Genomic DNA, 14,537 nt, shown 5'->3' on the forward strand with positions numbered 1-14,537 from the left:
TATCCTTCTTGAAAAGAACGTCAGAGATGACACGCTTCCGTCAACGGCCATTCTATGCTGAATATGCATTCCCTCGTCAGATCGCAGCCGCTAAGCAGCTTGAGGCAGGGCCAGTACCGGCATGCGAGACTGGCTGGGAATCCCTGGTCCTGTTGACATTTTGTACGTTTTTTTTCCAAGCTTGCCCTTCCGAGTTTATCCTTCTTGAAAAGAACGTCAGAGATGGCACGCTTCCGTCAACGGCCATTCTAAGCTGAATATGCATGCCCTCGTCAGATCGCAGCCGCTAAGCAGCTTGAGGCAGGGCCAGTACCGGCATGGGAGACAGGCTGGGAATCCCTGGTCCTGTTGACATTTTGTACGTTTTTTTTCCAAGCTTGCCCTTCCGAGTTTATCCTTCTTGAAAAGAACGTCAGAGATGGCACGCTTCCGTCAACGGCCATTCTAAGCTGAATATGCCTTCCCTCGTCAGATCGCAGCAGGTTGAGGCCGGGCCAGTACCGGTATGGGAGACTGGCTGGGAATCCCTGGTCCTGTTGACATTTTGTACGTTTTATTTCCAAGCTTGCCCTTCCGAGTTTATCCTTCTTGAAAAGAACATCAGAGATGGAACGCTTCCGTCAACGGCCATTCTATGCTGAATATGCATGCCCTCGTCATATCGCAGCCGCTAAGCAGCTTGAGGCCGGGCCAGTACCGGCATGGGAGACTGGCTGGGAATCACTGGTCCTGTTGACATTTTGTACGTTTTATTTCCAAGCTTGCCCTTCCGAGTGTATCCTTCTTGAAAAGAACGTCAGAGATGACACGCTTCCGTCAACGGCCATTCTAAGCTGAATATGCATGCCCTTGTCAGATCGCAGCCGCTAAGCAACTTGAGGCAGGGCCAGTACCGGCATGGGAGACTTGCTGGGAATCCCTGGTCCTGCTGACATTTTGTACGTTTTATTTCCAAGCTTGCCCTTCCGAGTTTATCCTTCTTGAAAAGAACGTCAGAGATGGCACACTTCCGTCAACGGCCATTCTAATCTGAATATGCATTCCCTCGTCAGATCGCAGCCTCTAAGCAGCTTGAGGCCGGGCCAGTACCGGCATGGGAGACTGGCTGGGAATCCCTGGTCCTGTTGACATTCTGTATGTTTTTTTTCCAAGCTTGCCCTTCCGAGTTTATCCTTCTTGAAAAAAATGTCAGAGATGGCACACTTCCATCATCGGCCATTCTAAGCTGAATATGCATGCCCTCGTCACATCGCAGCCGCTAAGCAGCTTGTGGCCGGGCCAGTACCGGCATGGAAGACTGGCTGGGAATCCCTGGTCCTGTTGACATTTTGTACGTTTTTTTTCCAAGCTTGCCCTTCCGAGTTTATCCTTCTTTAAAAGAACGTCAGAGATGGCACGCTTCCGTCAACGGCCATTCTAAGCTGAATATGCATTCCCTCGTCAGATCGCAGCCGCTAAGCAGCTTGAGGCAGGGCCAGTACCGGCATGGGAGACTGGCTGGGAATCCCTGATCCTGTTGACATTTTGTACGTTTTATTTCCAAGCTTGCCCTTCCGAGTTTATCCTTCTTGAAAAGAACGTCAGAGATGGCACGCTTCCGTCAACGGCCATTCTAAGCTGAATATGCATGCCCTCGTCAGATCGCAGCCGCTAAGCAGCTTGAGGCCGGGCCAGTATCGGCATGGGAGACTGGTTGGGAATCCCTGGTCCTGTTGACATTTTGTACGTTTTTTTTCCAAGCTTGCCCTTCCGAGTTTATCCTTCTTGAAAAAAACGTCAGAGATGGCACGCTTCCGCCAACGGCCATTCTAAGCTGAATATGCCTGCCCTCAACAGATCGCAGCCGCTAAGCAGCTTGAGGCCGGGCCAGTACCGGCATGGGAGACTGGCTGGGAATCCCTGGTCCTGTTGACATTTTGTACGTTTTTTTTCCAAGCTTGCCCTTCCGAGTTTATCCTTCTTGAAAAGAACGTCAGAGATGGCACTCTTCCGTCAACGGCCATTCTAAGCTGAATATGCATTCCCTCGTCAGATCGCAGCCCCTAAGCAGCTTGAGGCTGGGCCAGTACCTGCATGGGAGACTGGCTGGGAATCCCTGGTCCTGTTGACATTTTGTACATTTTTTTTCCAAGCTTGCCCTTCCGAGTTTATCCTTCTTGAAAAGAACGTCAGAGATGGCACGCTTCCGTCAACGGCCATTCTAAGCTGAATATGCATGCCCTCGTCAGATTGCAGCAGCTTGAGGCCGGGCCAGTACCGGCATGGGAGACTGGCTGGGAATCCCTGGTCCTGTTGACATTTTGTACGTTTTATTTCCAAGCTTGCCCTTCCGAGTTTATCCTTCTTGAAAAGAACATCAGAGATGGCACGCTTCCGTCAACGGCCATTCTAAGCTGAATATGCATTCCCTCGTCAGATCGCTGCCGCTAAGCAGCTTGAGGCCGGGCCAGTACCGGCGTGGGAGACTGGCTGGGAATCCCTGGTCCTGTTGACATTTTGTATGTTTTATTTCCAAGCTTGCCCTTCCGAGTTTATCCTTCTTGAAAAAAACGTCAGAGATGGCACGCTTCCGTCAACGGCCATTCTAAGCTGAATATGCATTCCCTCGTCAGATCGCAGCCTCTAAGCAGCTTGAGGCCGGGCCAGTACCGGCATGGGAGACTGGCTGGGAATCCCTGGTCCTTTTGACATTCTGTATGTTTTTTTTCCAAGCTTGGCCTTCCGAGTTTATCCTTCTTGAAAAAAACGTCAGAGATGGCACGCTTCCATCATCGGCCATTCTAAGCTGAATATGCATGCCCTTGTCACATCGCAGCCGCTAAGCAGCTTGAGGCCGGGCCAGTACCGGCATGGGAGACTGGCTGGGAATCCCTGGTCCTGTTGACATTTTGTACGTTTTTTTTCCAAGCTTGTCCTTCCGAGTTTATCCTTCTTGAAAAGAACGTCAGAGATGGCACGCTTCCGTCAACGGCCATTCTAAGCTGAATATGCATGCCCTTGTCAGATCGCAGCCGCTAAGCAGCTTGAGGCCGGGCCAGTACCGGCATGGGAGACTGGCTGGGAATCCCTGGTCCTGTTGACATTTTGTACGTTTTTTTTCCAAGCTTGCCCTTCCAAGTTTATCCTTCTTGAAAAAAACGTCAGAGATGGCACGCTTCCGTCAACGGCCATTCTAAGCTGAATATGCCTGCCCTCGTCAGATCGCAGCCGCTAAGCAGCTTGAGGCCGGGCCAGTACCGGCATGGGAGACTGGCTGGGAATCCCTGGTCCTGTTGACATTTTGTACGTTTTTTTTCCAAGCTTGCCCTTCCGAGTTTATCCTTCTTGAAAAGAACGTCAGAGATGGCAAGCTTCTGTCAACGGCCATTCTAAGCTGAATATGCATGCCCTCGTCAGATCGCAGCCGCTAAGCAGCTTGAGGCCGGGCCAGTACCGGCATGGGAGACTGGCTGGGAATCCCTGGTCCTGTTGACATTTTGTACGTTTTTTATCCAAGCTTACCCTTCCGAGTTTATCCTTCTTGAAAAGAACGTCAGAGATGGCACGCTTCCGTCAACGGCCATTCTAAGCTGAATATGCATGCCCTCGTCAGATCGCAGCCGCTAAGCAGCTTGAGGCCGGGCCAGTACCGGCATGGGAGATTGGCTGGGAATCCCTGATCCTGTTGACATTTTGTACGTTTTATTTCCAAGCTTGCCCTTCCGAGTTTATCCTTCTTGAAAAGAACGTCAGAGATGACACGCTTCCGTCAACGGCCATTCTAAGCTGAATATGCATGCCCTCGTCAGATCGCAGCCGCTAAGCAGCTTGAGGCCGGGCCAGTACCGGCATGGGAGACTGGCTGGGAATCCCTGGTCCTGTTGACATTTTGTACGTTTTTTTTCCAAGCTTGCCCTTCCGAGTTTATCCTTCTTGAAAAAAACGTCAGAGATGGCACGCTTCCGTCAACGGCCATTCTAAGCTGAATATGCCTGCCCTCATCAGATTGCAGCCGCTAAGCAGCTTGAGGCCGGGCCAGTACCGGCATGGGAGACTGGCTGGGAATCCCTGGTCCTGTTGACATTTTGTATGTTTTTTTTCCAAGCTTGCCCTTCCGAGTTTATCCTTCTTGAAAAGAACGTCAGAGATGGCACGCTTCCGTCAACGGCCATTCTAAGCTGAATATGCATTCCCTCATCAGATCGCAGCCGCTAAGCAGCTTGAGGCTGGGCCAGTACCTGCATGGGAGACTGGCTGGGAATCCCTGGTCCTGTTGACATTTTGTACGTTTTTTTTCCAAGCTTGCCCTTCCGAGTTTATCCTTCTTGAAAAGAACGTCAGAGATGGCACGCTTCCGTCAACGACCATTCAAAGCTGAATATGCATGCCCTCGTCAGATCGCAGCAGCTTGAGGCCGGGCCAGTACCGGCATGGGAGACTGGCTGGGAATCCCTGGTCCTGTTGATATTTTGTACGTTTTATTTCCAAGCTTGCCCTTCCGCGTTTCTCCTTCTTGAAAAGAACATCAGAGATAGCACGCTTCCGTCAACGGCCATTCTAAGCTGAATATGCATGCCCTCGTCAGATAGCAGCCGCTAAGCAGCTTGAGGCCGGGCCAGTACCGGCATGGGAGACTGGCTGGGAATCACTGGTCCTGTTGACATTTTGTACGTTTTATTTCCAAGCTTGCCCTTCCGAGTGTATCCTTCTTGAAAAGAACGTCAGAGATGACACGCTTCCGTCATCGCCCATTCTAAGCTGAATATGCATGCCCTTGTCAGATCGCAGCCGCTAAGCAGCTTGAGGCAGGGCCAGTACCGGCATGGGAGACTTGGTGGGAATCCCTGGTCCTGTTGACATTTTGTACGTTTTATTTCCAAGCTTTCCCTTCTGAGTTTATCCTTCTTGAAAAGAACGTCAGAGATGGCACGCTTCTGTCAACGGCCATTCTAAGCTGAATATGCATGCCCTCGTCAGATCGCAGCCGCTAAGCAGCTTGAGGCAGGGCCAGTATCGGCATGCGAGACTGGCTGGGAATCCCTGGTCCTGTTGACTTTTTGTACGTTTTTTTTCCAAGCTTGCCCTTCCGAGTTTATCCTTCTTGAAAAGAACGTCAGAGATGGCACGCTTCCGTCAACGGCCATTCTAAGCTGAATATGCATGCCCTCGTCAGATCGCAGCCGCTAAGCAGCTTGAGGCTGGGCCAGTACCGGCATGGGAGACTGGCTGGGTTTCCCTGGTCCTGTTGACACTTTGTACGTTTTTTTTCCAAGCTTGCCCTTCCGAGTTTATCCTTCTTGAAAAAAACGTCAGAGATGGCACGCTTCCGTCAACGGCCATTCTAAGCTGAATATGCCTGCCCTCGTCAGATCGCAGCCGCTAAGCAGCTTGAGGCTGGGCCAGTATCAGCATGGGAGACTGGCTGGGAATCCCTGGTCCTGTTGACATTTTGTACGTTTTATTTCCAAGCTTGCCCTTCCGAGTTTATCCTTCTTGAAAAGAACGTCAGAGATGGAACGCTTCCGTCAACGGCCATTCTAAGCTGAATATGCATTCCCTCGTCAGATCGCAGCCTCTAAACAGCTTGAGGCCGGGCCAGTACCGGCATGGGAGACTGGCTGGGAATCCCTGGTCCTGTTGACATTCTGTATGTTTTTTTTCCAAGCTTGCCCTTCCGAGTTTATCCTTCTTGAAAAAAACGTCAGAGATGGCACGCTTCCGTCATCGGCCATTCTAAGCTGAATATGCATGCCCTCGTCACATCGCAGCCGCTAAGCAGCTTGAGGCCGGGCCAGTACCGGCATGGGAGACTGGCTGGGAATCCCTGGTCCTGTTGACATTTTGTACGTTTTTTTTCCAAGCTTGCCCTTCCGAGTTTATCCTTCTTGAAAAGAACGTCAGAGATGGCACGCTTCCGTCAATGGCTATTCTAAACTGAATAAGCATTCCCTCGTCACATCGCAGCCGCTAAGCAGCTTGAGGCCGCGCCAGTACCGGCATGGGAGACTGGCTGGGAATCCCTGGTCCTGTTGACATTTTGTACGTTTTATTTCCAAGCTTGCCCTTCCGAGTTTATCCTTCTTGAAAAAAACGTCAGAGATGGCACGCTTCCGTCAACGGCCATTCTAAGCTGAATATGCATTCCCTCGTCAGATCGCAGCCTCTAAGCAGCTTGAGGCCGGGCCAGTACCGGCATGGGAGACTGGCTGGGAATCCCTGGTCCTGTTGACATTCTGTATGTTTTTTTTCCAAGCTTGCCATTCCGAGTTTATCCTTCTTGAAAAAAACGTCAGAGATGGCACGCTTCCATCATCGGCCATTCTAAGCTGAATATGCATTCCCTCGTCACATCGCAGCCGCTAAGCAGCTTGAGGCCGGGCCAGTACCGGCATGGGAGACTGGCTGGGAATCCCTGGTCCTGTTGACATTTTGTACGTTTTTTTTCCAAACTTGCCCTTCCGAGTTTTTCCTTCTTGAAAAGAACGTCAGAGATGGCACGCTTCCGTCAACGGCCATTCTAAGCTGAATATGCATGCCCTTGTCAGATCGCAGCCGCTAAGCAGCTTGAGGCCGGGCCAGTACCGGCATGGGAGACTGGCTGGGAATCCCTGGTCCTGTTGACATTTTGTACGTTTTTTTTCCAAGCTTGCCCTTCCGAGTTTATCCTTCTTGAAAAAAACGTCAGAGATGGCATGCTTCCGTCAACGGCCATTCTAAGCTGAATATGCCTGCCCTCGTCAGATCGCAGCAGCTAAGCAGCTTGAGGCCGGGCCAGTACCGGCATGGGAGACTGGCTGGGAATCCCTGGTCCTGTTGACATTTTGTACGTTTTTTTTCCAAGCTTGCCCTTCCGAGTTCATCCTTCTTGAAAAGAACGTCAGAGATGGCAAGCTTCAGTCAACAGCCATTCTAAGCTGAATATGCATTCCCTCGTCAGATCGCAGCCGCTAAGCAGCTTTAGGCCGGGAAAGTACCGGCTTGGGAGACTGGCTGGGAATCCCTGGTCCTGTCGACATTTTGTACGTTTTTTTTCCAAGCTTGCCCTTCCGAGTTTATCCTTCTTGAAAAGAACGTCAGAGATGGCACGCTTCCGTCAACGGCCATTCTAAGCTGAATATGCATGCCCTCGTCAGATCGCAGCCGCTAAGCAGCTTGAGGCCGGGTCAGTACCGGCATGGGAGACTGGCTGGGAATCCCTGATCCTGTTGACATTTTGTACGTTTTATTTCCAAGCTTGCCATTCCGAGTTTATCCTTCTTGAAAAGAACGTCAGAGATGACACGCTTCCGTCAACGGCCATTCTAAGCTGAATATGCATGCCCTCGTCAGATCGCAGCCGCTAAGCATCTTGAGGCAGGGCCAGTACCGGCATGCGAGACTGCCTGGGAATACCTGGTCCTGTTGACATTTTGTACGTTTTTTTTCCAAGCTTGCCCTTCCGAGTTTATCCTTCTTGAAAAGAACGTCAGAGATGGCACGCTTCCGTCAACGGCCATTCTAAGCTGAATATGCATGCCCTCGTCAGATCGCAGCCTCTAAGCAGCTTGAGGCCGGGCCAGTACCGGCATGGGAGACTGGCTGGGAATCCCTGGTCCTGTTGACATTCTGTATGTTTTTTTTCCAAGCTTGCCCTTCCGAGTTTATCCTTCTTGAAAAAAACGTCAGAGATGGCACGCTTCCATCATCGGCCATTCTAAGCTGAATATGCATGCCCTCGTCAGATCGCAGCCGCTAAGCAGCTTGAGGCCGGGCCAGTACCGGCATGGGAGACTGGCTGGGAATCCCTGGTACTGTTGACATTTTGTACGTTTTTTTTCCAAGCTTGCCCTTCCGAGTTTATCCTTCTTGAAAAGAACGTCAGAGATGACACGCTTCCGTCAACGGCCATTCTAAGCTGAATATGCATGCCCTCCTCAGATCGCAGCCGCTAAGCAGCTTGAGGCCGGGCCAGTACCGGCATGGGAGACTGGCTGGGAATCCCTGGTCCTGTTGACATTTTGTACGTTTTTTTTCCAAGCTTGCCCTTCTGAGTTTATCCTTCTTGAAAAGAACGTCAGAGATGGCACGCTTCCGTCAACGGCCATTCTAAGCTGAATATGCATTCCCTCGTCAGATCGCAGCCGCTAAGCAGCTTGAGGCTGGGCCAGTACCTGCATGGGAGACTGTCTGGGAATCCCTGGTCCTGTTGACATTTTGTACGTTTTTTTTCCAAGCTTGCACTTCCGAGTTTATCCTTCTTGAAAAGAACGTCAGAGATGGCACACTTCCGTCAACGGCCATTCTAAGCTGAATATGCATGCCCTCGTCAGATCGCAGCAGCTTCAGGCCGGGCCAGTACCGGCATGGGAGACTGGCTGGGAATCCCTGGTCCTGTTGACATTTTGTACGTTTTATTTCCAAGCTTGCCCTTCCGAGTTTATCCTTCTTGAAAAGAACATCAGAGATGGCACGGTTCCATCAACGGGCATTCTAAGCTGAATATGCATGCCCTCGTCAGATCGCAGCCGCTAAGCAGCTTGAGGCCGGGCCAGTACCGGCATGGGAGACTGGCTGGGAATCACTGGTCCTGTTGACATTTTGTACGTTTTTTTTCCAAGCTTGCCCTTCCGAGTTTATCCTTCTTGAAAAGAACGTCAGAGATGGCACGCTTCCGTCAACGGCCATTCTAAGCTGAATATGCATGCCCTCCTCAGATCGCAGCCGCTAAGCAGCTTGAGGCCGGGCCAGTACCGGCATGGGAGACTGGCTGGGAATCCCTGGTCCTGTTGACATTTTGTACGTTTTTTTTCCAAGCTTGCCCTTCCGAGTTTATCCTTCTTGAAAAAAACGTCAGAGATGGCACGCTTCCGTCAATGGCCATTCTAAGCTGAATATGCCTGCCCTCGTCAGATCGCAGCCGCTAAGCAGCTTGAGGCTGGGCCAGTACCGGCATGGGAGACTGGCTGGGAATCCCTGGTCCTGTTGACATTTTGTACGTTTTATTTCCAAGCTTGCCCTTCCGAGTTTATCCTTCTTGAAAAGAACGTCAGAGATGGCACGTTTCCGTCAACGGCCATTCTAAGCTGAATATGCATTCCCTCGTCAGATCGCAGCCTCTAAGCAGCTTGAGGCCGGGCCAGTACCGGCATGGGAGACTGGCTGGGAATCCCTGGTCCTGTTGACATTCTGTATGTTTTTTTTCCAAGCTTGCCCTTCCGAGTTTATCCTTCTTGAAAAAAACGTCAGAGATGGCACGCTTCCGTCATCGGCCATTCTAAGCTGAATATGCATGCCCTCGTCACATCGCAGCCGCTAAGCAGCTTGAGGCCGGGCCAGTACCGGCATCGGAGACTGGCTGGGAATCCCTGGTCCTGTTGACATTTTGTACGTTTTTTTTCCAAGCTTGCCCTTCCGAGTTTATCCTTCTTGAAAAGAACGTCAGAGATGCCACGCTTCCGTCAACGGCCATTCTAAACTGAATATGCATGCCCTCGTCACATCGCAGCCACTAAGCAGCTTGAGGCCGGGCCAGTACCGGCATGGGAGACTGGCTGGGAATCCCTGGTCCTGTTGACATTTTGTACGTTTTATTTCCAAGCTTGCCCTTCCGAGTTTATCCTTCTTGAAAAAAACGTCAGAGATGGCACGCTTCCGTCAACGGCCATTCTAAGCTGAATATGCATTCCCTCGTCAGATCGCAGCCTATAAGCAGCTTGAGGCCGGGCCAGTACCGGCATGGGAGACTGGCTGGGAATCCCTGGTCCTGTTGACATTCTGTATGTTTTTTTTCCAAGCTTGCCCTTCCGAGTTTATCCTTCTTGAAAAAATCGTCAGAGATGGCACGCTTCCATCATCGGCCATTCTAAGCTGAATATGCATGCCCTCGTCACATCGCAGCCGCTAAGCAGCTTGAGGCCGGGCCAGTACCGGCATGGGAGACTGGCTGGGAATCCCTGGTCCTGTTGACATTTTGTACGTTTTTTTTCCAAGCTTGCCCTTCCGAGTTTATCCTTCTTGAAAAGAACGTCAGAGATGGCACACTTCTGTCAACGGCCATTCTAAGCTGAATATGCATGCCCCTGTCAGAGCGCAGCCGCTAAGCAGCTTGAGGCCGGGCCAGTACCGGCATGGGAGACTGGCTGGGAATCCCTTGGCCTGTTGACATTTTGTACGTTTTTTTTCCAAGCTTGCCCTTCCGAGTTTATCCTTCTTGAAAAAAACGTCAGAGATGGCACGCTTCCGTCAACGGCCATTCTAAGCTGAATATGCCTGCCCTCGTCAGATCGCAGCCGCTAAGCAGCTTGAGGCCGGGCCAGTACCGGCATGGGAGACTGGCTGGGAATCCCTGGTCCTCTTGACATTTTGTACGTTTTTTTTCCAAGCTTGCCCTTCCGAGTTTATCCTTCTTGAAAAGAACGTCAGAGATGGCAAGCTTCTGTCAATGGCCATTCTAAGCTGAATATGCATGCCCTCGTCAGATTGCAGCCGCTAAGCAGCTTGAGGCCGGGCCAGTACCGGCATGGGAGACTGGCTGGGAATCCCTGGTCCTGTTGACAATTTGTACGTTTTTTTTCCAAGCTTGCCCTTCCGAGTTTATCCTTCTTGAAAAGAACGTCAGAGATGGCACACTTCCGTCAACGGCCATTCTAAGCTGAATATGCATGCCCTCATCAGATCGCAGCCGCTAAGCAGCTTGAGGCCGGGCCAGTACCGGCATGGGAGACTGGCTGGGAATCCCTGATCCTGTTGACATTTTGTACGTTTTATTTCCAAGCTTGCCCTTCCGAGTTTATTCTTCTTGAAAAGAACGTCAGAGATGACACGCTTCCGTCAACGGCCATTCTATGCTGAATATGCATGCCCTCGTCAGATCGCAGCCGCTAAGCAGCTTGAGGCAGGGCCAGTACCGGCATGCGAGACTGGCTGGGAATCCCTGGTCCTGTTGACATTTTGTACGTTTTTTTTCCAAGCTTGCCCTTCCGAGTTTATCCTTCTTGAAAAGAACGTCAGAGATGGCACGCTTCCGTCAACGGCCATTCTAAGCTGAATATGCATGCCCTCGTCAGATCGCAGCCGCTAAGCAGCTTGAGGCAGGGCCAGTACCGGCATGGGAGACTGGCTGGGAATCCCTGGTCCTGTTGACATTTTGTACGTTTTTTTTCCAAGCTTGCCCTTCCGAGTTTATCCTTCTTGAAAAAAACGTCAGAGATGGCATGCTTCCGTCAACGGCCATTCTAAGCTGAATATGTCTGCCCTCATCAGATCGCAGCCGCTAAGCAGCTTGAGGCCGGGCCAGTACCGGCATGGGAGACTGGCTGGGAATCCCTGGTCCTGTTGACATTTTGTACGTTTTTTTTCCAAGCTTGCCCTTCCGAGTTTATCCTTCTTGAAAAGAACGTCAGAGATGGCACTCTTCCGTCAACGGCCATTCTAAGCTGAATATGCATTCCCTCGTCAGATCGCAGCCGCTAAGCAGCTTGAGGCTGGGCCAGTACCTGCATGCGAGACTGGCTGGGAATCCCTGGTCCTGTTGACATTTTGTACGTTTTATTTCCAAGCTTGCCCTTCCGAGTTTATCCTTCTTGAAAAGAACATCAGAGATGGCACGCTTCCGTCAACGGCCATTCTAAGCTGAATATGCATGCCCTCGTCAGATCGCAGCCGCTAAGCAGCTTGAGGCCGGGCCAGTACCGGCATGGGAGACTGGCTGGGAATCACTGGTCCTGTTGACATTTTGTACGTTTTATTTCCAAGCTTGCCCTTCCGAGTGTATCCTTCTTGAAAAGAACGTCAGAGATGACACGCTTCCGTCAACGGCCATTCTAAGCTGAATATGCATGCCCTTGTCAGATCGCAGCCGCTAAGCAGCTTGAGGCAGGGACAGTACCGGCATGGGAGACTTGCTGGGAATCCCTGGTCCTGTTGACATTTTGTACGTTTTATTTCCAAGCTTGCCCTTCCGAGTTTATCCTTCTTGAAAAGAACGTCAGAGATGGCACGCTTCCGTCAACGACCATTCTAAGCTGAATATGCATTCCCTCGTCAGATCGCAGCCGCTAAGCAGCTTGAGGCCGGGCCAGTACCGGCGTGGGAGACTGGCTGGGAATCCCTGGTCCTCTTGACATTTTGTACGTTTTTTTTCCAAGCTTGCCCTTCCGAGTTTATCCTTCTTGAAAAGAACGTCAGAGATGGCAAGCTTCTGTCAACGGCCATTCTAAGCTGAATATGCATGCCCTCGTCAGATCGCAGCCGCTAAGCAGCTAGAGGCCGGGCCAGTACGGCATGGGAGACTGCCTGGGAATCCCTGGTCCTGTTGACATTTTGTACGTTTTTTTTCCAAACTTGCCCTTCCGAGTTTATCCTTCTTGAAAAGAACGTCAGAGATGGCACGCTTCCGTTAACGGCCATTCTAAGCTGAATATGCATGCCCTCGTCAGATCGCAGCCGCTAAGCAGCTTGAGGCCGGGTCAGTACCGGCATGGGAGACTGGCTGGGAATCCCTGATCCTGCTGACATTTTGTACGTTTTATTTCCAAGCTTGCCCTTCCGAGTTTATCCTTCTTGAAAAGAACGTCAGAGATGACACGCTTCCGTCAACGGCCATTCTATGCTGAATATGCATTCCCTCGTCAGATCGCAGCCGCTAAGCAGCTTGAGGCAGGGCCAGTACCGGCATGCGAGACTGGCTGGGAATCCCTGGTCCTGTTGACATTTTGTACGTTTTTTTTCCAAGCTTGCCCTTCCGAGTTTATCCTTCTTGAAAAGAACGTCAGAGATGGCACGCTTCCGTCAACGGCCATTCTAAGCTGAATATGCATGCCCTCGTCAGATCGCAGCCGCTAAGCAGCTTGAGGCAGGGCCAGTACCGGCATGGGAGACTGGCTGGGAATCCCTGGTCCTGTTGACATTTTGTACGTTTTTTTTCCAAGCTTGCCCTTCCGAGTTTATCCTTCTTGAAAAGAACGTCAGAGATGGCACGCTTCCGTCAACGGCCATTCTAAGCTGAATATGCCTTCCCTCGTCAGATCGCAGCAGGTTGAGGCCGGGCCAGTACCGGCATGGGAGACTGGCTGGGAATCCCTGGTCCTGTTGACATTTTGTACGTTTTATTTCCAAGCTTGCCCTTCCGAGTTTATCCTTCTTGAAAAGAACATCAGAGATGGCACGCTTCCGTCAACGGCCATTCTATGCTGAATATGCATGCCCTCGTCATATCGCAGCCGCTAAGCAGCTTGAGGCCGGGCCAGTACCGGCATGGGAGACTGGCTGGGAATCACTGGTCCTGTTGACATTTTGTACGTTTTATTTCCAAGCTTGCCCTTCCGAGTGTATCCTTCTTGAAAAGAACGTCAGAGATGACACGCTTCCGTCAACGGCCATTCTAAGCTGAATATGCATGCCCTTGTCAGATCGCAGCCGCTAAGCAACTTGAGGCAGGGCCAGTACCGGCATGGGAGACTTGCTGGGAATCCCTGGTCCTGCTGACATTTTGTACGTTTTATTTCCAAGCTTGCCCTTCCGAGTTTATCCTTCTTGAAAAGAACGTCAGAGATGGCACACTTCCGTCAACGGCCATTCTAATCTGAATATGCATTCCCTCGTCAGATCGCAGCCTCTAAGCAGCTTGAGGCCGGGCCAGTACCGGCATGGGAGACTGGCTGGGAATCCCTGGTCCTGTTGACATTCTGTATGTTTTTTTTCCAAGCTTGCCCTTCCGAGTTTATCCTTCTTGAAAAAAATGTCAGAGATGGCACACTTCCATCATCGGCCATTCTAAGCTGAATATGCATGCCCTCGTCACATCGCAGCCGCTAAGCAGCTTGTGGCCGGGCCAGTACCGGCATGGAAGACTGGCTGGGAATCCCTGGTCCTGTTGACATTTTGTACGTTTTTTTTCCAAGCTTGCCCTTCCGAGTTTATCCTTCTTTAAAAGAACGTCAGAGATGGCACGCTTCCGTCAACGGCCATTCTAAGCTGAATATGCATGCCCTCGTCAGATCGCAGCCGCTAAGCAGCTTGAGGCAGGGCCAGTACCGGCATGGGAGACTGGCTGGGAATCCCTGATCCTGTTGACATTTTGTACGTTTTATTTCCAAGCTTGCCCTTCCGAGTTTATCCTTCTTGAAAAGAACGTCAGAGATGGCACACTTCCGTCAACGGCCATTCTAAGCTGAATATGCATGCCCTCGTCAGATCGCAGCCGCTAAGCAGCTTGAGGCCGGGCCAGTATCGGCATGGGAGACTGGTTGGGAATCCCTGGTCCTGTTGACATTTTGTACGTTTTTTTTCCAAGCTTGCCCTTCCGAGTTTATCCTTCTTGAAAAAAACGTCAGAGATGGCACGCTTCCGCCAACGGCCATTCTAAGCTGAATATGCCTGCCCTCAACAGATCGCAGCCGCTAAGCAGCTTGAGGCCGGGCCAGTACCGGCATGGGAGACTGGCTGGGAATCCCTGGTCCTGTTGACATTTTGTACGTTTTTTTTCCAAGCTTGCCCTTCCGAGTTTATCCTTCTTGAAAAGAACGTCAGAGATGGCACTCTTCCGTCAACGGCCATTCTAAGCTGAATATGCATTCCCT

The 14,537-nt window shown here is 51.2% G+C and overlaps 10 pseudogenes; all 10 read left to right on the forward strand.

Annotated features, from left to right (window-relative positions):
* Positions 1 to 1,795: 1,795 nt before the first annotated feature.
* Positions 1,796 to 1,914, forward strand: LOC141056781 (5S ribosomal RNA; annotated as a pseudogene).
* A 1,245-nt stretch (positions 1,915 to 3,159) lies between these two features.
* Positions 3,160 to 3,278, forward strand: LOC141058282 (5S ribosomal RNA; annotated as a pseudogene).
* A 77-nt stretch (positions 3,279 to 3,355) lies between these two features.
* On the forward strand, positions 3,356 to 3,474 carry LOC141055095 (5S ribosomal RNA; annotated as a pseudogene).
* Positions 3,475 to 3,747: 273 nt separating this feature from the next.
* Positions 3,748 to 3,866, forward strand: LOC141055102 (5S ribosomal RNA; annotated as a pseudogene).
* A 77-nt stretch (positions 3,867 to 3,943) lies between these two features.
* On the forward strand, positions 3,944 to 4,062 carry LOC141058842 (5S ribosomal RNA; annotated as a pseudogene).
* Positions 4,063 to 5,307: 1,245 nt separating this feature from the next.
* On the forward strand, positions 5,308 to 5,426 carry LOC141056733 (5S ribosomal RNA; annotated as a pseudogene).
* Positions 5,427 to 6,679: 1,253 nt separating this feature from the next.
* Positions 6,680 to 6,798, forward strand: LOC141054113 (5S ribosomal RNA; annotated as a pseudogene).
* Positions 6,799 to 8,827: 2,029 nt separating this feature from the next.
* Positions 8,828 to 8,946, forward strand: LOC141051339 (5S ribosomal RNA; annotated as a pseudogene).
* A 2,233-nt stretch (positions 8,947 to 11,179) lies between these two features.
* Positions 11,180 to 11,298, forward strand: LOC141058736 (5S ribosomal RNA; annotated as a pseudogene).
* Positions 11,299 to 14,306: 3,008 nt separating this feature from the next.
* Positions 14,307 to 14,425, forward strand: LOC141056785 (5S ribosomal RNA; annotated as a pseudogene).
* Positions 14,426 to 14,537: the final 112 nt, after the last annotated feature.

The sequence above is a fragment of the Dendrobates tinctorius genome, unplaced genomic scaffold (assembly GCF_039654945.1).
Source record: "Dendrobates tinctorius isolate UK_male_01 unplaced genomic scaffold, ASM3965494v1 ptg000011l, whole genome shotgun sequence".
NCBI classification, from domain to species: domain Eukaryota; kingdom Metazoa; phylum Chordata; class Amphibia; order Anura; family Dendrobatidae; genus Dendrobates; species Dendrobates tinctorius.